The sequence below is a fragment of the Pipistrellus hanaki genome (assembly GCF_964339955.1).
Source record: "Pipistrellus hanaki genome assembly, chromosome: 15".
Taxonomy (NCBI): Eukaryota; Metazoa; Chordata; class Mammalia; order Chiroptera; family Vespertilionidae; genus Pipistrellus; species Pipistrellus hanaki.
Window position 1 is genome coordinate 2914223 of NC_140517.1, and position 22652 is coordinate 2936874.

Sequence of the window (22652 nt, forward strand, 5' to 3'; positions counted from 1 at the left end):
TTATTAAGACCAGGATGATCTATGTGTAGACCAGACACAGTAACACACTGTATGACAGTCATAAACTACATGTGCCAGGAAAGGAAGGTTTATGTAGAATAGCGAAAGCCAAAAGGAAGATTATCCAATCAATCCAAAACTCAAGCAAATTGTCCACTTCCTCTGCTTAACTATTTTAGAGAAAGGCAAAGTTTGAAGGATGTACATTCTCCCCATGAGTTCACTCGTTGGCTTATTTCCTGCCTTTCTGTTTTATTGTGGGAACCTGCAGTGTCACGCAAGTTCAAGGAGAGTGTATTAGCCCGAATGGCCCAGGAGAGTGAGACAGAAGCGAGCCGTGGCCAGTGTGACAAACGTAATTGTGTGTCAGGCACCGGGTGTCATCCAGTACAGCCAAAGCTTTCGGGTCTGATTCCAGTCAAAGCACGTATCTCGGTTGTGGGTTTGATTCCCTGGTTGGGGTGCAATGGGAGGCAACTGATCAATGTTTCTCTATCACATCGATCTTTTTCTACCTTTCTCTCTCTAGAGTAAATGGAAAGCATATTCTCAGGTGAGGATAAAAAAAAAAAAAAAAGGAAGGAAGGAAGGAAGGAAGGAAGGAAGGAAGGAAGGGAAGGGAAGGGAAGGGAAGGGAAGGGAAGGGAAGGGAAGGGAAGGGAAGGGAAGGGAAGGGAAGGGAAGGGAAGGGAAGGGAAGGGAAGGGAAGGAAAGGGAAGGGAAGAGAAAGGAACTGATTCATGCTGATTGATTAATTAATGCTCTCTGCAATTTAACTGCCAGGTGAATAAGGTTGTTTGTTTGTTTGTTTTGTTTTTATTGACTGAAGGGAGATAAAAACATCAGATAAAAGGGAATGGAAATGAGAAAAGAAAGAAAGGAAAAGAAAGAAAGAAAGAAAGAAAGAAAGAAAGAAAGAAAGAAAGAGAAAGAGAGGGAGAGAGGGAGAAAGAGAGGGAGAAAGAAAAGAAAGAAAGAGAGATAGAAAGGGAGATAGAAAGAAAGAGGAAGTAGAGAGAGAGAGAAAGAAAAGACAGAATCAAAGTCAACTGGTCCAAAATCTTTAGGGACCATCCCACTTGGAGGAATTAGGATAGATTCCGGTTGCAGATGGAAACGATAGAGGTAGCCAAACTTCACCTGCTGGTCAGCCTGGGCCCGCTCTGCTGGGAACTGCCCCTGGTTAACCGATCTCTCTATTGAGGACGCCAGGACCCCAAGTTTAAGACAAAGGCGCCCCATTCAGAGCGGGCCCTAATTGCTATCTTTCAGCAAAACCGCACTCACCAAAACATGCCTCTCAGGACGCGGGGCGATTTATCACCCCCTGGGTACACGATACGCAATTACATTTGTCACTGCTTTAATTGGATATTATGTGTCAGTGATGACTCATCAGCTCCAGAATTTATGAGAGATGGATTCCTAACTAACACACTTTGGTTGGCCCCAAAAATAAAACTAAAAAAAAAAAAATCATTTATTTCTCAGGAAGAAGAGAAGCCACTAGTGGGAAGAAACACGAATCCCTGCTTTAGAAAAAATAACAATATATTTCATTTATTGACAGCAAGATGATTGCATACAGTGTTTCTCATTACCCCTAGATCGCAAACGAGTAAATCACTGTCAGACAAACCAAGGTTAGCACCGTGTGCATTTTAACAAGGTGCAGAAAGGGGAGAAAACACATTTAAAAAGAACTCACACGCACACCATCGCTAGGAGAGAATTGTTAATTCAGAGAATTTTTCAGATTCCGTGATAAGCTTGGCCGCCCAGTCATCGCTGAAACTCAATTAGGTTTCAGAAGATGAATATTTCATTTTTAAGATCCTGTTGCTTAGAGACCTGGGAAGAGAAAGAAGGCTTGGGTTGGGCCCAAGAAGGGGGAGATGGTATAAGGACCAGCATTTACTACTCCAGGAAAAATCACACTGGGTAGAGGCGAAATCATGATGATGGGACAAATGGGCTGGTCACCATGCCGCCGAGCATGGCACTTCTTCCAAGCTGGGGCAGTCTCTCTCCACCCTTCTCTCTGATTGCTCAGCCCTGCATTGGCCAACTCATCCTGCTGCCATACACCCAATGGGCCTTGACCTGTCTCAGACACCGTCCTTCTAAAAATGCAAAACAAGACGTGGCCTCGGTGGCGACACAGAGGGTGATTCTCTTACCGAGGAGGTCCAACAAGTGATCGGGACACCCCAACCCATGCCCTTGACTGGAATTGAACCTGGGACTCTTCAGTCCACAGACCAAAGCTCTATCCACTGAGCCAAACCGGTCTTGGCAAGGGAAAGTCTCTTAAAAGGCCTCTGTCGGGGTGGCAGGCATGCAGAGGCGAGGGGAGTGTCCCCTCTGCCAGGCCCTGCGCCTCGGGGCCATCAGCCCCCTGGCAGGTGTGCGCTGTCTCCTTCAGTAACCAGAACAAGAGCGTCAGGCCCACCACCGGGCCCTGGACCTGGGAAATATCGGCAGTGCCTATCAGCAGCATCGGTGACCGGCGCTTGACCTTGCCGAGTTAACCAGTAAAGAGACTAATCAGTTGGAAACATGCAAATTTATGTTCCGTACAGAGTTGGGAACTCATTACACCGAGCCACTCTTCAGTGTAGTGACTGGGGATCTGGGCAGATAAGGAGCACTGGCAGGAGGCAGTCAGCGGGCGGAGGGCAGAGGCACCCCTACTGGGACCCTCTAAGTCACTTGGATGACTGTCTCACAGGTCCCTTAACTGTGTCCACAGATCAGCAAACGGCCAACTCAGTTTTCCCCGACAATGTCTGAGTCTGAACAGTGTACCTGCTCCTTTCCTCCAACTGGCAAACCCAGACGTAAATATCCATGGACACACCCCATCCCGTGCTACTTGGAACCTCTGCGTCACCAAGTCCGAGAAACCAGAATGGAGAGTTTCTTCAAAATGCCAATTATGGTTTCAACCCAGGACTGTTCCCAGTGGGACAGATCAGTAACGTGTGCCATTGCACACCGAGTGTCATCCATGTACCTACCAGAAGGTCTCTGGTTCCATTCCCCGTCAGGGCTCAGTATCCAGGAGGGGAGTATGCAGGAGGCAGCCAGTGGATGTTTCTCTCTCTCATTGACAGTTCTCTCCCTCTCACCCTCTCTCTTCTTCTCTCTCTAAAGTCAATAAAAACACATTTAAAAAATAATATTAATAATGCTGCTTCCTTTTCTTCCCTCACCCTCCTCCAACTGATCAAGCAACTTCAAGACTACGGAGACCGTCTCTATGCACTTTTTCCAATTCTCTCCCCGCGTGACTTGGAAAATTCTGTGTGATTGATTTCCACACACATCACCTTGAACGACACCTGCCCAGAAAATGCCAACAGAGGAGAGGGCACTTCCAATGCACAGGACGTGCAGTAAGAGGGTCTCAAATTTGGTGCTCCCTTTTTGTAATTCATCACCCATCGGATAGAATGAATGGTCAGGACTTTAAAAGTCAAACGCCTCAGGATTCAAAATGGAGCTCACCTTAACGTACCCATTTCTTTAGGCGCCTACTACGGCCCTGGCAGGGGGTCAAACTATTGGGGGTTCATTGGTTGACTGGACACAGTGCTCCAGGGGCTCATGACCCTGTAGGTGAGGCAAATGAATTATTCCCGGACAGGGAGGCAAGTGTCAGGACAGAAGCATCCAGAAGGCGCAGGAGTAGTGCAGTTTCTTTTCTTTCTCCCTTGAAAGTTTTAAAATTAGCAAGGACTCAGACCAGAGCCTTTATCCGGGAGAAGAGATGACAGGGGGAGGCTGTCTCAGATAGTTAGAGAGCTGCCACGAGGAAGGCGGAATGGTAGTTCTCTGGGCTGCTCAAAAAAGCATATCTGGTTAAATATTTATGGGACACGTTTTAATGGGACATAATTAGCAGAAAGAGAGAACTTTCCGCTCAGGAGGGTGTTCTCAGAAGAGGTGAGCTTCCCTGAGAATCACCGAGCTTTGCTGTCTCAGGGCTCTGCATGGCCAGGACCCCAGGCTCTCGTCTCCCGGGCATGTTTCCTTGTCTTTGCGCCAGCTTGCTTCTCGCCATGGCCTTTGTTTCTTCCTTTGCCCCACGAAGAGACGGGCCCTCTAAGCCCTGTGGTGCTGCATGACCCACCCAGCCCAGCCCAGCCTGGCTCACTGGTCCTGGGAGACACCCAGAACCCGGGGCCAGGCAACCACTGGCCGCCTAGCAACCACTCGTGCTCTTTCCTCTGAGAATTTTAATTAAGATTAAAATCTTAAACCCATATGGTTGTTTGGCCTGGTGTATGTATGTATGCATATGTACTAGTATGTATAGACACATGCATGTGTGTGTGTGTATGCACATATATACATATATAGGGGGATGCAAAAGTAGGTTTACAATTGTTCTCATGGAAAATAATACAATAATTAATAAATTACAGCCCAGCTGGCATGGCTCAGTGGTTGGGTGTCAACCTATGAACCAGGAGGTCATGGTTTGATTCCCTGTCAGGGCATATGCCCAGGTTATGGGTTCGATCCCCAGTGGAGGGTGTGCAGGAGGCCGCCGATCAATGATTTTTCTCTCATCATGGATGTTTCTATCTCTCCCTCTCCCTTCCTCCATGAAACCAATAAAAATATATTTTAAAAATAAATAAACTATAATACAAAAATAAAACCCTGTGCTTTGTCTACTCACAACTATAAACCCACTTCTGTCCCACCCTGCATGCATGCACAATGGCATTGATTATGTAAGAAACACGGGAGATCTGAAGAAAACATAGCAAAACGTCCCTGTTGGTTAGATCTGTCTGGCCAATGTGTCAGGTCCGGCGTTTCTGATTCCCTGTATGTTCGGGGTACTCCGCATTAAGTAGTTTTAATCATTTCAGCGTGGAAAGTCATGAACTCGCTTGTCCACGGGCATAGTCTCCAGGTACCTGAGAAGGTCAGTAGATGCTCTCTTGTGAGCTCATCTGGTCATTGGCGTTGCAACTGGTCTTTACGCTCCTTGTCCTTAGGCTGACTGAGGGCTGTTTAAAAAAATAAATAAAGACAATTTTGCAATGAGCCCCGGGTCCATGGAAAAATATTTCCCCCTCTATCTGCATTCAGCTTTTACTGCGTTGTCTCTTCGTGTTAGGGGAGGGACTGGGTTTGGCAGGAGAATCGTCGCAAGGGAACAATGTACACTCTCCCCCAGTGAACGGGACTCTCACCGTCCCTTCCCTTGGCCTCCTAAATGGATTTCTGCTTCATCTCGCAGTCAATCTGAGCTCCAAAGAATTCATAGCGCCTCCCTAATGCCCGTAATGCAGGGTGACTGATGGGATGTGGCAGGCACGACCCAATCTCCAGTTTTCTGAAAACCAGGCTGAGATGGGCCACCCTGGCCGGAGAGGGGAAGCAAGGGGCGGGCGCGGACAGCCACCCGACTGGTTTCCCTCATCCGGTCGTGTGCATGGGCACTGGGCGATGTGGAGGACAGAGCAGAGTGCTAGCTGTGTATCTCTGATGGCGGGTGACAGCTACTGTTTATTCCCAGAAACGCAAATTAATGGTTTTGTTAAATCGACTTTCAGCCCCGCACACTTAGGTCATCCCGGGGGATCTGTCTACAGGTCTCAGCCAGTTTCGTGTGCTTCACAATGAGTGCTCGTAAGCGAGCTGCAAGGAAATCGGCTCCCTGAATCTCCAGAGTCAACTGAGGGGCCGCCTGCAAGGACACAGGAGGGTCAGGAGCAATAGGTGTCAAATAAGAACCAACATCATGGGACCTTCTCCGGCATAAATAACAATCATGTCAGCAAAACGGACCAGCGGATCCAAGACCACGGGAAAGGCTGGAATTAAGGAGATTTTGGTTTCAGATTTTGGTTCCTTTCCTCATTCTCTCTCTGCCTCCAGTGCCCCGTCTGTAACACTGGATTCCAGCTTCCTGCTTAGTTATTCCTCATATGAAGACGAAATGAAATTGCAGATGGCAAAGCACTATGTTCATTGAGGGGGAAAGTGATGTTTCTTTGGCTACGGAAACTTTCCAAGACTGGCTTGTCTGAAACATCTACAATCAATATCATCTACTCAAAGATCATAGGAAAGGAAACAAGTGGGTTATATCAAAACCATACGCTTACGTGAAGTGCTTGAAAACCAAAAAAGGAAAAGTCAAGTTTGACAAGGATTTGATTCAGAGTCAAATGAAGCCCTTGTCAGAGCCATGTAGCAATAGGAGAATAAGGTCAAGGATAAGTGGCTGAGGGGCAGGGGGTTCAAATGGTTACATGAAGATGATGCTACAGTGTCTGCTCTTTGCTGAGCAAGGCTGCCGATGGGACTGCGGTTTCACAAGTACAAAGCCCACCAGAAATGCACGCACGCGCGCACACACACACACACACACACACACAAATATGTATTGACAATATGTTGTGTGCTCAACATAGTGTCTTCAACCAGGTGTCCTCAGTCCCTGGGGAGGTCATGGTTTCAGGTCAAGTTTGATCAACTATGTATGTTTATGTTTATGTACATCATAGTAAATATGTGTGAGTGCAAGCATATGTGTTTGCATGTGTACAGAGAGTACAAATATTTCATCACATTCACAGAGGGATCTATGTGCCTACTGCTTCCTCCTAAAGGCATTGACTCTTACCTGTACTACATATATGTCACCTACTTAATCTGTACCTCATTGCCACTGTCCCCATTTTCAAATGGAAGGAAGACCTGCAATATATTGCAGCTAAATAGTCTTCTGTCAGACAAGGTATTCCTTCCAGGGATTCATTCCTACGAAGGTTGCCACATCCTTACATTGCTATTCTGTTTGCACTCAACCTCTACCAGGCATTAGAACATTGATATTCTAATGAAGGTCAGGAAGGTGACTCTGAAGGTCAAAGACAGTGACCAGAAGGTTTACCACTTTGATAAATCCAGAGCCATTCTTTGATGGGAAAACAATCATAACATGTTCAGTGAGAAAAGTAGCAAATTACAAATTTGAAATCCATTGCAGTCTTGTGACAATCCCTTTCTCTCCGCTGACTCAGTACCTAGTTTGTTAGGAGTTTCTTTTTTTTTTAAAGATATTTGTATTGATTTTAAAAAGGAAGGGAGAGGGAGAGAGAGATAAACATCAATGATGAGAGAGAATCATGAATTTGGTCGCCTCCTACATGTCCCACACTAGGGATTGATCCTGCAACCCAAGCAGATGCCCTGACAGGGAATCAAATCGTGACCTCCTGGTTCACAGGTCAATGCTCAACCACTGAGCCATGCTGGCCAGATAGTTGGGAGTTTCTTAACAAAACTCAGAACATGACAAGCTTCCCAGTGATGGCAATGGCCACCGCCGCTGTGTACCTGCTGGGTCATCAGGCAGCCACCCCTCCTTCTGGCCAAGGGCTCTCCCTCTGTCACAAACAAGCCCAACCGAACCTGGGGACATGCTATGTCTGGTCCGTGGATTCTCAACTCCACTGTAACATTCTCTCACCGCCGTAGAGTGCTATCTAAACCTCCTTAAGTTTCTTAAATCCTAGGAGTGCCATGCTTGCTGGCTGCAAGGAGGTGTGTGTTTCCTTCTCTTAGCCACTTGGTAAATAATTATTTTTCAAGCAAGGCTGATTGCCATGGAAGCAGCTGGACCCAAACCAATCCACCCAGAGCTTGAAATTTAATGATATTACAGATCTAACCAACAACAGAGTACTTCTTGTTCTTGATCACAATGATAAAAACAAACCTTGCCAAGGCTTCTTAAGGTGGAAAAAGCTGGATACAATTTCACTGTCTGGTTCTTTTTTCTTTTCTTTTCTTTCTTTCTTTCTTTCTTTCTTTCTTTCTTTCTTTCTTTCTTTCTTTCTTTCTTTCTTTTGGGGGGGAGGGGAGAGTGGTGGGGAGATTATACACAAAACTTCTAACTTTTTCTAAGCGAAATGTATATGCTCTCAAAATGTTGCCCCTTGGTGCAATGGAACATTTTCATGATTTTACAGCAATGTTAGGCATGCTTCGTCTTTTACAAAAAGAATTAAGATTTAAAGAAAGCTTCTGCAGAATTCTTCTGCCACCAACTTGTGAGTAGGATCAAAGAAGGAGGTGGGTGGTGGAGAATAATGTGTGTGCACGAAAACGTCATAAAGTCAACCTCCCACCAGTCTCTCTAACTAGATGACTAATCCAACTTCTAAGAAAAGAAAGCAGGTCCCCTAGGAGCAGAATTTGTGCCTACGCACGGCAACCCATAAAGCGGGGAAGGACGTACAAATGTGCTTAATCATTTCTTTCTTGGGTCCCATCGTGCGTTGGTGTTTGGCCTGTCAATAGGGTGGTTTGTTGTGGAAATACGACAGCCCGTGTTATGAATCTGTGACCAAAATAGCAAACAAACGGTCATCTTTACGCATTTGCATGTTTAATCACAGCCTCTTGCTTCCCATGCAAATATCTATGCATGTGTGAGTGTGCATACATACATAACGCATACACAGTCACTGTGTATTCACAGGCACAGACAGATATTTTCCTCTTGAATCTCCTTTCCATGTCATTTAGAGCCAAAAGAGCCGGGCTAATGAACACGTGAGGTTTAAAGATCAGATCCTCACAGCCAGAAGGCAAACAGCAAGGAGGGCGAGAAGCAGTTGCCCCGTACCCACATGTGCCCCAAAGGCCCTTCTCTGGAGCTGGCCCAACTGGCCAAACCTCCTTCTCTCGCCCATTGTGCGTGCCTCGGTGTGTCACCTGTCTCTTGTTTGTCTGTAGATTAGCCCAGACATGTCGCTGCGAACCCAGTGAATGGGGCGCAGCCTCAGCACCTGCCACTTTGAAAACTCTTCAGACAATCCCCTTGTTTATTCTGCGGGCACCCAGGGGGGCACTCAAAGAGCCGCATTGAGACAGACAATGCCGCTGATGATGAAGGAGGCTTTTCACAGGAAAATTCCCTTCAGGGGAAATGTTTTGCAGATGTACCGAGGAAAAACCTCATCCCTAAGAACCACTCCGAATACTTGGGTGGACCGAAAAACACCTTTCTGTGCCTCCTGGCAGCCGGCCAAGCTCACTGCCCGCCTGAAAGGAATTCTATAGCTGGAGGCGAGCGCAGAAGCCTCGGCGATTTGAAAGAGAATTGGCTACAGTGAGGACGATAATGCCCACTATCGTTAAAATGCAACTGGCATCAGAGGCTCCCTACAGCTCTTTGGAAATGTGCTTACTCTTCAACTATTTACAAGGAGGGGGGGAGAATGGGGAGACGATGGGAATCACAGAGAATAAAAACGATCTTAAAGGATGGGGGAGTACTTGCCAAATGATTTATCACGCGTGCTTGTAAAATAATGACATGTTCTCAGCTCTGAGAGGAGTGAGAAGCCCTGCAGAGAGCCTCCATCGTATGAAACGCACCCTTCAGACAGGACCCGTGTTCAGGTGCCCCGTGTGTTCACACAGATGGCCAGCACAAAGACAGCTAGCTTAATGGAAATTCCTCAATAGGGATGGACGACATCCTAATGGCATCGGTGTATCTCAGCGTGTGACAGGAACAATGATATCGTTGGTTCCTTTTTATTTCTGGGGGATCCTGGCTACTGACATTTGGCCTGGCAAGCTCAGGGAAATCGCAGAAAGCCCATGGGCCCGATCAACAGGGGCTCTTTGGGGTGTTTGTAGAGGAAACCAAGAGGAGCATCGGCCCACTGGTTCTGATGGACTGGAAGTGGCAAGGGCAAGACCTGGCATTGAGGTCTCAGTTCATTCCCCAACCACCAAGGACTCCTTCCTTTGGTAAGAGTGAGGGAAACTCTCCTTGCAGGTGGATGCATCTACCACCACATGTACATGTACTCTCATGAGGACACACATGTCAACGGAGAAGTCAAGAGCGATTTGCTAGAGAAAACTCAACACGGGAGCCATGGAGGGGTAGCGCTCATTGGGGCTCACCAACCCTTCCCTGCATCCCTGAACCTCAATAAGTCATGCATGGGGCCTGGCCTCAAGGGGCTGAACTCACAGGGGAAACAGAAGACACATGAATGCATACTAATGCCCAGAGTTAAACAGTGTGCGCAGGCACAATACTGTCCAGGTCCCTCGTTGGTCTCACTCACACGTGGGATCTAAGGAACAGAAGAAACTGATGAGCAAAATAGACCCGGAGACATAGAAGCATGGGACAGACACACAAATCTCAGAGGGAAGGCAGGGTGTGAGGTGGGAGAGATTAATCAGGGAATTTCTATGCATATATGACAGCCCCCGGACACAGACAAGTGTGGGGTGAAGGACTGGGAGGAGTGGGTATGGGGTGGAGGGGGTCCATGGAGGAAAAGGGGGGACATCTGTAATACTTTCAACAATAAGACACATACGTTTTAAACATGGTATGTGCATGGAGATATGTATCAAATGCAACAGGACCATCAATAAGGAAATATTTTCTGCTATAAACCTGAAAGGGCATCATCAGGCAAAAGCTCAGAGATTGAGGACTTTGGGTCATTCTAATCCAAGCTCCCCCTTTCTCTGCAGCCACACCATTCTCTGCAGTCCAAACAGAGGGATCCTCAGATATACTAATTAGGGTTCTTTCCCCACTGTGTAAACCAAGAGTCGCCTGCGAAACATGAAAAGTCGTGACTAAAATATCCAAATGCATTCAACATGCATTTCCTTGCATTTCCTGCTGGTTCCATGCCCCGCCCGTATGCTCCATCCATACTGACGGGCAGGATTCGCCTTCCCAGTTGGTTCCAGATCCTGGCCTTTGACTTCCTTCTTGGCCTTTCTAGGTGTGTCTCTGGCACCTTCCACTCAACATGTCCCCAGCTGAGCTCATCAATCATCTCCCATCACCTTCTTGAACCCTGAACCCACCTGTCCTTGGCTAACGACACAGTTCATTCATCAAAGGCCAACCCATGGGCATTGCTCCTAGCTCTCCCTTCTCTCTGACTCCCCCTCATCCTCAGTCGGGAGAGGCAGGCAAGACCAGAGATTCCCTCTGCTTCCTTACATGTTTGCTTTCCACAGAGAATTTAATTTACAGAATTTAAATTACAGAAAGAAATAAATTTAAATTACAGAATTTAAATTAAATTTAATTAATTAATTAAGAATTGAGGGCCATGAAAAAGCTGCCTTCTGTTTCAACTTCATTGCAGTAAACCGGAGGACCCGAAGTTGCTTGGGTTTTTTTGTTTTGTTTTGTTTTTTAATTAAATTATTATCTGTGTACGTATTTGAAATGCACCTTTTGATCAGTTCAGAAATAGGCATTCCCCTGAGGAGCCATCACCACAATCAAAATAAGAAATAGTTGTAATTCTGCCCCCCACCCACACCAAGGTTCCTCATGCTCCTATAATCCATCCCTCTCCTAACCACTTGTCTGATTTCTGTCACTCTAGATGAGTTCACACTTCCTAGAATTTTATGTAAATGAAATCCCACAGCAAGGACTCTCTCACAAGGCTGACTTCACGCCACATAAGGAGTGTTTGAGATTGTCCATATGGTTACATGGGTTAACAAATCTTGGACCTGACCAAGGGACTTGACATCTTTTAAACTGTTCCTTCTACTGTCATCATCATTTCATGAGAGAAGGACATTTAACCACAAAAAGGAGAAAGACTGTGTCTTCCAAAGAGGCCAGATATTCTCCAGCATGGACACTGGCGTCTTCTGCTCATAAGGAGTTGGGGTCCTTGGACAAAATTGTTTAAGCCCCATCCCTCAAAGCCAGCCCTCCTCCTGGCCAGGAACGGGGGCTGGTGCTGCCCCTCACAGAGCCCTCTACTCCTCTTTCAAGGAGGGAGAAAGGCAGATTCCTCTTGAGACCTGTTTCCATGGTAACCAGCCAGCAATGACAATGTGGCAGCAGTTGGGCCTCCTGAAGAGGGAGACCAGGCCACTGAGAGGCCCCGGGAGGGACAGTGCCTACCCAGCCTCTGGTCGGGCCCCCAGGAATCGCTGGGCTGTCCTTTTATTGGAAAAGGCCCTGGTCAGAACACCCCCCCTCCCCCCCCCAAAAAAGGTGGATGGAGAACGGAAGAGGGGCCACTCAAAATAGGGCTGGTCCATCATCTGGCAATGGGCCAGGCGGTTGTGCCCACAGAGAGAGCATGGGACCTACACAGACACCCCCCTTAGAATCAGGGCAACTTGGCGCAAGTGCATTCCTCTCTGAAAGGTTCCCTTTCCTTCACAAAGTTGGGCAAATACTGGGGCCTCTGCCTGGGACCACTCCAGAGGTCATCATCGAAGGTCGTTTGCCTCCCTTCCTGCCAGGGGGCGTGTGCCACCCTCTGCAATGCCATGGGTGACGGACTGGGCAGCGGCTTGAGTGTGTGAGGGGCATGTTAGGTCTGGAAGGGATGGAAGCCAACAACACTGGAGAATATGGCGGGCGAGTGAGGGACTTACATCCAGAGGGGTCCCCTCACCCTCCATCCCCTCCAAATCAGTCATCAGGGAGGCAACACGTTCCCAGCATCTGCTGCTCCAGGTGAGAGCAAAAGTACCAGTCAAGGCCTTCCTCACACTCCTCCCCATCCACCTCCAAGATGGTCCGTCTACCAGAGCTCTGCTTGTTGGTGGTTCCGCTCAGCGACAGCCTGACAGAAAGCGCACTGATTAAGAATGACATTCTGACTGGCTTATTTCACTTAGCACGATACTGTCCAGATCCATCCATGCTGTTGCAAATGGTAAGACTTCCTTCTCCTTCTCTCTCTCTCTCTCTCTCTCCTCTCTCTCTCTCTCTCTCTCTCTCTCTCTCTCTCTCTCTCTCTCTCTCTCCCTCTCTCTCTCTCTCTCTCCCTCTCTCTCTCTCTCTCTCCCTCTCTCTCTCTCTCTTACAGTTATGTAGATTCCATTGTGTAGATGTGCCACAGCTTTTGTATCCACTCATCTGCTGATGTGCACCTGGGCTGTTTCCAAATCTTAGCTATGGTGAATTGCGCTGCTATGAACACAGGGGTGCATATATTCTTTCGATGGTTGAAGATAAGAATTATATGATTTCACTTATAAGTGGAACCTACAAAATAAACCGATGAGCAAAATAGATCCAGACACATAGAAGCATGAATCTCAAAGGGAAGGTGGAGGTGGAGGGTGGGTGGGGAATGATTAATTGGGGAACTTATATGCATATATATTCACAGCCCGGTGCCCAGACAATAGTGGGATGAAGGCCTGGGAAAGGTAGGTGCAGAGTGGAAGGGGGTCAATGGGAAAAAAAGGGGGGGGGGACATCTGTAATACTTTCAACAATAAAGATATTTTTAATGAAAAAAAAAAAAGAATCCCATTCAGATCCAGCCCTACCTTGGTCACTAGGTAATCTTAGATGGCTTATTTAACGTTCTTACGCCTAAGTTGCATCAAAATAATAATTGATTTCACAGAGCTGCTGCGAGAGTCATTATGAAAATATAGAGTTGCGGCAACTCTGTGACATAAATTACCAGGATGAAGCCACTGAGGCTTAAGAATGTTCAATAAACCGGAAGCGCTCTACCTCCGTGCAGCAGCCACGGGCACAGAGGATATGTCCCGTGAATGTTTGTTTGAAAACACACACGGATGGAAATCGAATCTCCAGACATCGCTGGAGAGCCACGGGATGCTACTGGCTCTCCGGAGCCTCATTCTCTCTCTGGTGCCGCTTTGAAAAGTCAGCGCAATAGTGCCACTGAGCACCCCTCTCCGGGGAGCACCTGCCCGGGGCCCTGGGAACCTGTTGGGAGAGCCCAGAGATCAGGGTACATGAAGTGATTAACTGAGCGGAAGGTGTAGGGAAAGAGATTTGACTTCGCCGAAGTTCAGAGATAAGAGAAACTCTCCCCCAAATTCAAGGTGACTGGGAACAGGCTGCTGTCATTGATCTAGGGGACGGCGCTCAGAGGAACAGGTAGACAGTTACAGAACCTGCAGGCGAAGGCCTGGGGGACGCAGCCCGCTCAGGCAGCCCTCAGGCCCCCCCGGGCACCCAGCTTCCTCCTGCGAAACCCGAACAAGGGAGAGTGCACAGCTCTCAAAACGATGCAGAGAGAAATGAGCCAAAAAGCATGGGGAAATGGCCAATTCCCCGAAAATGGCAGCTACCAACCAATGCAGGTGCAGGCGCGCGCCAGAATTCAGGGTCGTGAAGTGTCCAGAAATGGAAACATTGGTATCAGCGTGCTGGTGGTGGTGGTGGCCGTGATGGAAAAGGGGGTGGAAAACGAGTAAGAATTGCAAATCCCTCTTTTTACATAAGAGGAAGCAGGACTCAATGTTTCCCTCAAGGTCACAAACCAGCGTCCAAATTGAGCAGAACTGGGGGACACCCAGCTGGTGTCAGAGAACTGCGTGGTGGTGTGGGAAAGACATCCACACTCTAGTGACGGAAATTGGAACAGTTAGTGTCCAAATATAAAGTCAAATTCTCCAAGGAGATCTTAGGCAAGGCCTTCATCCAGTGTCTTAGCCTGGGCACTGTTTTGTAGCATTGCCTACACCCAAGGTCGGCAAACTGTGGCTCTCGAGCCACATGCGGCTCTTTGGCCCCTGGAGTGTGGCTCTTCCACAAAATGCCATGGTCTGGGTGAGTCTATGTTGAAGAAGTGGCATTAGTGAAGTTGAAGTTTAAGAAATGTGGCTCTCCAAAGACATGTCCATCGTTGTCCTGTGGATATTTGGCTCTGCTGACTGATGAGTTTGCTGACCACTGGCCTGCACAAAGCAGCTAATAAGGCCAAAGTCTATACAAAGTTTAGTGAGGTTTGCCCAAGGTTTGCGGTGTTTTCTTCAACCTTGGTGTGTCTCCCAATGTGACTGCACATCTTACAAATTCAGGCTATGCATCAGAAGAAGAAAAAGTTAGTCAGTGACTTCAGGAGAAAGAAATCCCCTTCCCTGGAGGTGCGGCCCTGCAGGAGGTCTCGTGGCCGCAGGTCATGTCTGTGCAGAGAGCAGAGCCTTGTGGATGAAGGGTCTCCGACCTCCGTGGCAGGGGCTGGGTAGCAGGCTCATGAATGAAGGCAGTGCATACACATGGGAACAACCATTGACCCACAGTTTAAGAAGGCGTTAAAGGTGTTTCCTTGAGAATTAGGCACGCCATCCATCTTCTCATTCACAGGAATGACCCATGCTCTCTCAGCCCTGCAGCCTATACCATGTTTCTCACCCAGTGTGAAGAGGATTATCAAAACGTACGCTGGAAATATTATGAAGAGCTGGCCTGCCTGTTTCAAAATTGGCCCCCGGAGGAACCTCCGCAGCAATTCAGGATATGCTGTGCACGTGATGGGATTAATTAGAACCCATCAGAAACATTTCAAGTGGGGGAATATGAAAATTCCGATAGAAACGATTCCCAGGATTGCTCTTAATATATCAGAGCTACCGTGTGAGCACTCAGGTAATTCACGAAATGGCCTGAGAGTGATCACAGTAAATTCATACATAGCTATAAACACATGTAATCTACTCATTGCTTAATTATCAAATGCCTATTTGAGGTGTAATAGGAGTTAACAGAGTTTAGGTGTGAGGAAAGCAGTGGTTGGACAAGCAGACAAAAGTCTCTCCTTCTAGAGAGAAACCAAAGTGATTTCCCTTGGCCAAGATGGCAATAAGGGGTTTAAAGAAAGTTCAGTAGGCTCGAACAGGTTTGGTTCAGTGAATAGAGTGTCCGGTCAAGGGCCTGTACCTCAGTTGCAAGTTCACTCCCTAGCGGGGGGCAAGGGGGAGGTGTAGGAAGCAACCAATCGATGTCTCTCTCTCACATGGATGTTTCTGTGTGTCTCTCTCCCCTCTCTTCCACTCTCCCTAAAAATTGACAGAAAAATATCCTCTGGTGAGGATTAACCACCACCACCACAACAAAAAGAAAGTAAAATAGGAATAGAAGATAGGGAGGGGTGGGTTATTTTCTGCAGGGTAGTCCAAAGGCTTCTCAAAGGAAGTTTTCTTTTCATAGAGACCTGCGTGAGTGGAAAAGCTCTGAGAGATCTAGCGGAAAAAATATCCTGGAATGGGGCTGAGCTGAGAGGGCTGGTGATATGATGGGAACGGAAGACTCAAACAGGTAGCGTGGGGAAAGAAGACCTAGGACAGCGGGGACACAGAGCGGGAGGCGCCACCAGATGGGATGGATCCCCTGGTTGTCACTGCATTCACCCAAAATGGTAAAGACGTGACTATGGAAGAGACCTACTGAGCTGTTCCCATGTCAGTCAATGGGATGTGGGGTGGCGTGTGTCAGAGAGGGGTGTGGAATACAATCCGATGGCAGGTGTCTCAAAGGAGCTGGCGTTCAGGGAGGAGGAGATGGACAATGGTGGGAAAAGAGCAACGAGGGAAAGATGGAAATGGTGTATGACTCCATGTAAAACTATGGAAACAGTGTCTTCAAAGGAATGCTGAAGATAATGTCCAAAGACCAGGGCACAGGCGGTTTTGTTGGTGAGCATGAGTCTCATAAGACACAGGTAGAAAGGTCTGGGGGATTAGAGGGGGGAATCAAAGCAAAGTGGAGGCTTTAGCCCAGTCGGCATGGCTCAGTGGTTCGCATCAATGTGTGAACCAGGAGGTCACAGTTTGATTCCCAAATTGGGACACATGACTGGGTTGCAAGCTGGATCCCCTTTGTGGGGTGTGCAGGAGGTGACTGATCCATGATTCTCTCTCATCATTGATGTGTCTATCCCTCTCTCTCCCTCTTCCTTCCTCTCTATAAATCAATAAAAATGTTTTTGAAAAACAAGTTGTAGGCTTTCCAGAGTCACATGCCCTGGATTAAGCTCTGAGTTCAGTACTCAGGATTACCCTCATTTTAGAGCATTAAGAGAAACAACATAGAATGGATAGTGAGGACCCTGAAGACGTCAGGCTAAGAAAAACAAAGCATTCCAGTTTCTCGTATTCCCCGCTCCTTACCCATCAGCCCCGCATTTAATTGATATCCATCTTTATTAGCTACTGTGACATAACACGCAGAGGTTGACACGTTATCCGAATGGACACTGAGATTGCCGATAGCAGCTGTGCTTCCGGCGGATAGAAACTGCAGGAGCCGAGAGATAAGACTGACTTCTCATGTCCCCACGGTGCACGTCAACTTGGCTGAGAGCATGTCTGGGAGATGCGGGTGCTGCGATGCCGAGGGCCCATCACCCACACCCTCCGAGCTTCCGAGCTTCCCATCCCGAGGAGCAGGAGGGGGAGCGGCACTCCCAGGTGAGATAACTCGTGATGGATGTTCTCCGACGGCACGTGTGCTTCCCCGGGCCCGGAGCTCCGAGCTCCCTGACGTGGCTGACGTCCTAGCTCACCACACCGTAATGGGATCTAGCCGGGGTGCACCCCCTGCAATAGATGAGATGACATCCCAAGATCCATTTTATTTCTTTATTTATGTTTTGCCGCCAGGGGTTGTTTTTCTAGTCACATTCCATAGCCAGCATGAGCAGGTTCTGGAGGGGGCCCATTGTCCAGTTTTTAAAAAGATTTCAAACTTCTACTTCAATCTTCCAGCTTCAAGTCCTTTCTCTTTCATTCATTCTCCTGAGGTTCCGGAGGGATTGCCAGTACTTGACTTTGCTCTGACAAAGCCGTCCTCGGCTATCAGATTAGATTGTGCTGAAGACTCCACATAAGTTAAAAAGCCCAGGAGTTTCAGCAGGAAACTTTCTCAAACACAGTTAAATCCCAGAGCTTGCAAAGGGTGGAGGGGCCTGGCTTTTCCGCTAAAGTAATCCAGTTCATGAATGTTGTTGCTGGGATTACTGAAACCCAGCAACAGGAAGACTATATTTTCCCTCCCTCTCCTCCCCCCCCCCCCCCCCCCCCGCCCAAAATAAGCCTGTAAGGCCAGCAGAAACCCCCTCCCTCTGACAAGGGAGGAAAGCATGTCAGCCTAAATGGAAACCATCTAGATTACGACCAGAGATAACACTTCCATACTTCATAGACTCTAACACGTGTATTTTCACCTGTTTGCATCTGTGAAACTGGGTGCACATGATCATGGCTGTTGGCCAGGTGGCAGTCACGATGCAGTGAGGGGTCACACTGCCTGCTCCACACGGGCCTGCAGGGAGACAATAGTAGATTCTCTTGAGCAAATTGTTTCTGCCCAGGATTCTAACGGATATATGGAACCTGCAGGCGAAAACCCAAAGGAAACGCTACTCCGATCATCTTCAAGACATCAAAGCCACCACGTCCCAATGTACAGGCTAACTACTATACATTACTATATTTATGTCAGTATATTGTGCTTTCTCTGTGCAATGGAGGTGTGTCTCAATGGATTTAAGCCCTGGCTGGTGTGGGTTATGTTGGCCTTCACACCAAGGGTCATGGGTTCAATTCCCTGTCAAGGGCACATACCTGTGTCGAAGGTTCAATCCCCAGTTTCAGTCGGGTCTAGTGTAGGATACAGCCAAGCAGTGTGTCTCTTTCATACTGATGTCTCTCCCTGTCTCTCTCTCCATGTCTCTCTCTCCATGTTTCTTTCTCTCTCTCTCTCTCTCTCTCTCTCTCTCTCTCTCTCTCTCTCTCTCTCTCTCTCTCTCTCTCTCCCACTCTCTCTCTGAAAATCAATGGAGAAAATATCCTCCAGTAAGGACTAAAAAATAACAGAATGTAAGAGAAATATTTCGATGGGTAAGAAGTAGAAGTTCCAGATGATAAGAAAGCAGGGCACCAGTTGGATGGGCACTGTTTTCTCCAGTGTCTTAATGACAAATAAAATAACGGGTTGACTTTCATGGGATTTGACGAAATGTGAGAATGATCAAGGAGGATGAACAGTGCTTACGAACTCTGGTCTTCCCAGCAGGTGGCCTGGGCCCACAGGGTAAGCTGACAGCGTATTCTTTTGGTTGGTTTCCTCAAATGACTCATGTTCTCAGGGCCTGAGTGGCTCATCTAGAAAGTGCAGGTGCCCGTTTCAGGGCAATGAGGTCTGAAAGAGATACACGTAAGACGCCGAGCAGAGAGCACGCAGCCTCACATACCTGAACTTGATCTTTTAATCTTGACCTGCGTCAGGGAGGCCTAAGAACATCCTGTCCTTTGCCTTTTCTCTTGAAATCAGGAAGCTTGCAGAGAACTCTGGTTGTGTGTGCGAGATCATAATAATCTGGCCACTCAGTGTATACATATACACGTAATGTATGTATTGATATATATGAGAAATATACACATATATAATTCAAAATACTAAATGCTCCATAATAGAGGAGCGGTTAAATATATCAGAGGCATAGAACACTGTGCGGCAATTTCTTAAAAGCTGAGGCAGAAATATACAGTCATGGAAAGTCGAGATTTAGTATCAAATGAACCAAAGCTAGTCTTTGCTCTCTTCTTAAGCACATAGACTGGTGGTCGGCAAACTCTTTAGTCCACACAGCCAAATATCAACAGCACAATGATGGAAATTTCTTTGGAGAGCCAAATTTTTTAAACTTAAACATCTTCTTATGCCACTTCTTCAAAATAGACTCGCCCAGGCCGTGGTATTTTGTGGAAGAGCCACATGTGGCTTGAGAGCCTCAGTTTGCTGACCATTGCTCTGGGACAACCAAGGGACTGGACTTTTAAGTTTAGTTTTTGTTCATTCATCTAAATTTAAGGGTCAACATGTAGCTAGTGGACACCATGTCAGATAGCACAGCTAGAGCATCACGTAGAGGGGTGAAGAAATTTTGTTATTTTTACATTTCAGTATTGCTTGAGATTCTTACAATGTAAAGATAACTTTCAAAATGTAAAAAGCTCAGAACTTTTTGACACAAAGATGAAAAAGCCAACTATTAATAATAATCTACACTAATAAAAGAGAAAGATGCAAATTGGCTATAGTGTTGCGACACCCACCAGCCAATCAGAAGTGGGTATGCAAATTAACCCAACAAAGATGGTGGGTTAATTAGCATATATAGGCACCCAGTGGCTGGGGGCAGGACACAGACATTATGCACTGCCTCAGCTGCTCTGGGCCTCTGGGCAGCGTGGGAAGGTGGAAAGGCGGCTCTGAGACAGAGCAAAGGTTGTGCAGGCAGCCAGGTAATGCATAAAGATTTGTCCATTCTGCACAAATCTTTATGCATCAGGCATGAAGTAATAATAATAAATAAGCAACCACCAAGTAATGCATTGGAAAATAAGAATTCTACCAAACAGATTCAAATAACCTGGGAAAACAACTAAGTTGATAAATAGAGATACCCATGGTCTGTGGGATGCCTTTAGGGTCTGCACATTTACACCAATCACCAGAGCAGACACCTCTGCCTCATCCACTTACAACATCCACTCCAGAGTCAGCTCCCTCCGCCCTGCCCAGCTAATGACTAGTCTTCGTTCTGCCTCCCAGCATTCACAAACGCCTTGACGTCTGGCGTCTGTGGCCCCTCCACTCCATTCCCTGACCTTGTTGGGATCCATGTAGATGGAGACACAGATACATAGAAACATCGTGAGGATCCCTTCACTAGTACTCTCTTGTGAGTGTGTAAACACATGGACATTCTATTTGCCACATTTATTCTATCCCAAGGGGAAGACATTTACCAAGAATGAGTGGCCACATGATCTAGATTCATCTCATCTCTACCCCGATCCCTCTCCGGGCACCCAGCTGTTCCGCCATCTGGAATCTGATCAGCCCTCAATTGCCAGGCAAATCAATGACTCTGGCACTTTTTTTTTGTTTTGCTTGAAACCTCAATAAGTTACTTAAATGTAAATTCCTTAACCGAGTTATTACTAAATGACTTAAACTCAGTTCTCTCATCTACAAAATGGAAATAATAACGGAACTGGCCTAACAGGACTGTGGTGAGCATGGAAGGAGACTCTGCACGGACATGCTCAGCACCGGCCTGTGGAATGGGAAGCAGCCAGTCCGTGGCAGCTGCTGTGGTTTTCCACAAAGCTAAGAATTCTCTGCCCTGACTACACAAGGCAGCAGGTGTCTGGTCTTCTTGCTGTTAAAGCATCAATCTACCTTTTTTTTTTTCTTTCCTCTCTCTCTTTTTTATTGGGACCTAGCAAACATATTCCTACTTATTATAACATGAGAGGTGCAATTACTTTTAGAGAAGTGACAGATAATACTAAAAAAAATAAATAAATAAAAATAAAAACTACTTTTTTAGTTGGTACTTTTCAGTGCAAAATGCTTTATATGAGTCAGAAATAGCCCATTTCATAGCACCTCTCCTTATAAGAGCAGACGTGACCAGGCCGTAAGAAACCGTACCCATCACGCATGGAGGAGGCCCTGAGAGGAGACTCTTATCCACACCCCAACACGAAGGCCATCCTCAATCAGTTCCTTCCTCTTTCTTAAAAGTTGAAATCGCTTTCTCCTTATTATAAAAGGAATACGTACACATAGGAAAGAACTATGAGTATAGGACTAAAAATAAATTTCATGTCTAATCTTACCACCTAAAACACCCAAATATAAACTGCTCAAACGTGGATCTATTAAAAAATTTTAGAAAGGATATGCATGTATATGCAAATCAAAAAGGTACAAATAAATAAAGATACATACACACTGAGTGGCCAGATGATGACGATCTCTGAACGCATAAAAATCTGGCCACTCAGTGCATATCATATAATAAAAAGCTAATATGCAAATTATCCCCCTTGGCCAGGAGTTTGATCAGCAGGCTGGTTAACCGCCCATGTCCGCTCCCCCTAGCCGGGCTGGCTGGACCCCATCCATGCGTGAATTCATGCACTAGGCCTGTAATATATATATATTTATATATACGTACACTGAGTGGCTAGGTTATTATGCGTTCAGAGATCATAATAATCTGGCCACTCAGTGTATATGTGCATATGCATACATACATACATATATATATATACATACATACATATATACACACACATATGCAAATATAATTAAACATATAAATTACAACTTAAAATTCTAAAACTGTAATATAGACAACATATAACTTCAGAAATGCAGACATAAATAGGCTCATACATAAAGTCCACAAGGATTTAAAATATCCCTTTTATTTTACTATACATTATGGATCTTTCTATGTTAGTAGGCTTGTTTATTTTTTTACTTTTTAAATATATTTTTATTGATTTCAGAGAGGAAGGGGGAGGGAGAGAGAGAAACATCCATGCTGAGGGAGAATCACTGATCAGCTGCACACTCCCTACCTGGGGATCGAGCCCACAACCCGGGCTCATGCCTTGACCTCCTGGTTCCTGGGTCGATGCTCAACCACTGAGCCACATGGGCCATGCACATTTCTTCATTACCAACAGTCCATTGGCCAGAACGAGCAACAGGGCCCCAACATGGCTGCAAAGGAACCTGGGAAAGCAAGGGAAGCATGATCTGTCTCTGCCATCCTTGGCTTCAGTGTTTCAGAAATTTCACACGCAGAAGCTCAGGCCTGTCTGTGATCTGGGCCATCACAGCGATCTCAGCCTGTCAGATGAATCAAAGAATCCAGGAACGTTAAGCAACTTGCCGAAGACCACTCAGCCAGGACGTGGGCGCGTGACTCTCACCAACGGAAGAGAAAGGTGAGCATCCCTGCACACACACGCGTGGTAAGGCCCAACCCATCCTGTGCAATTAACCG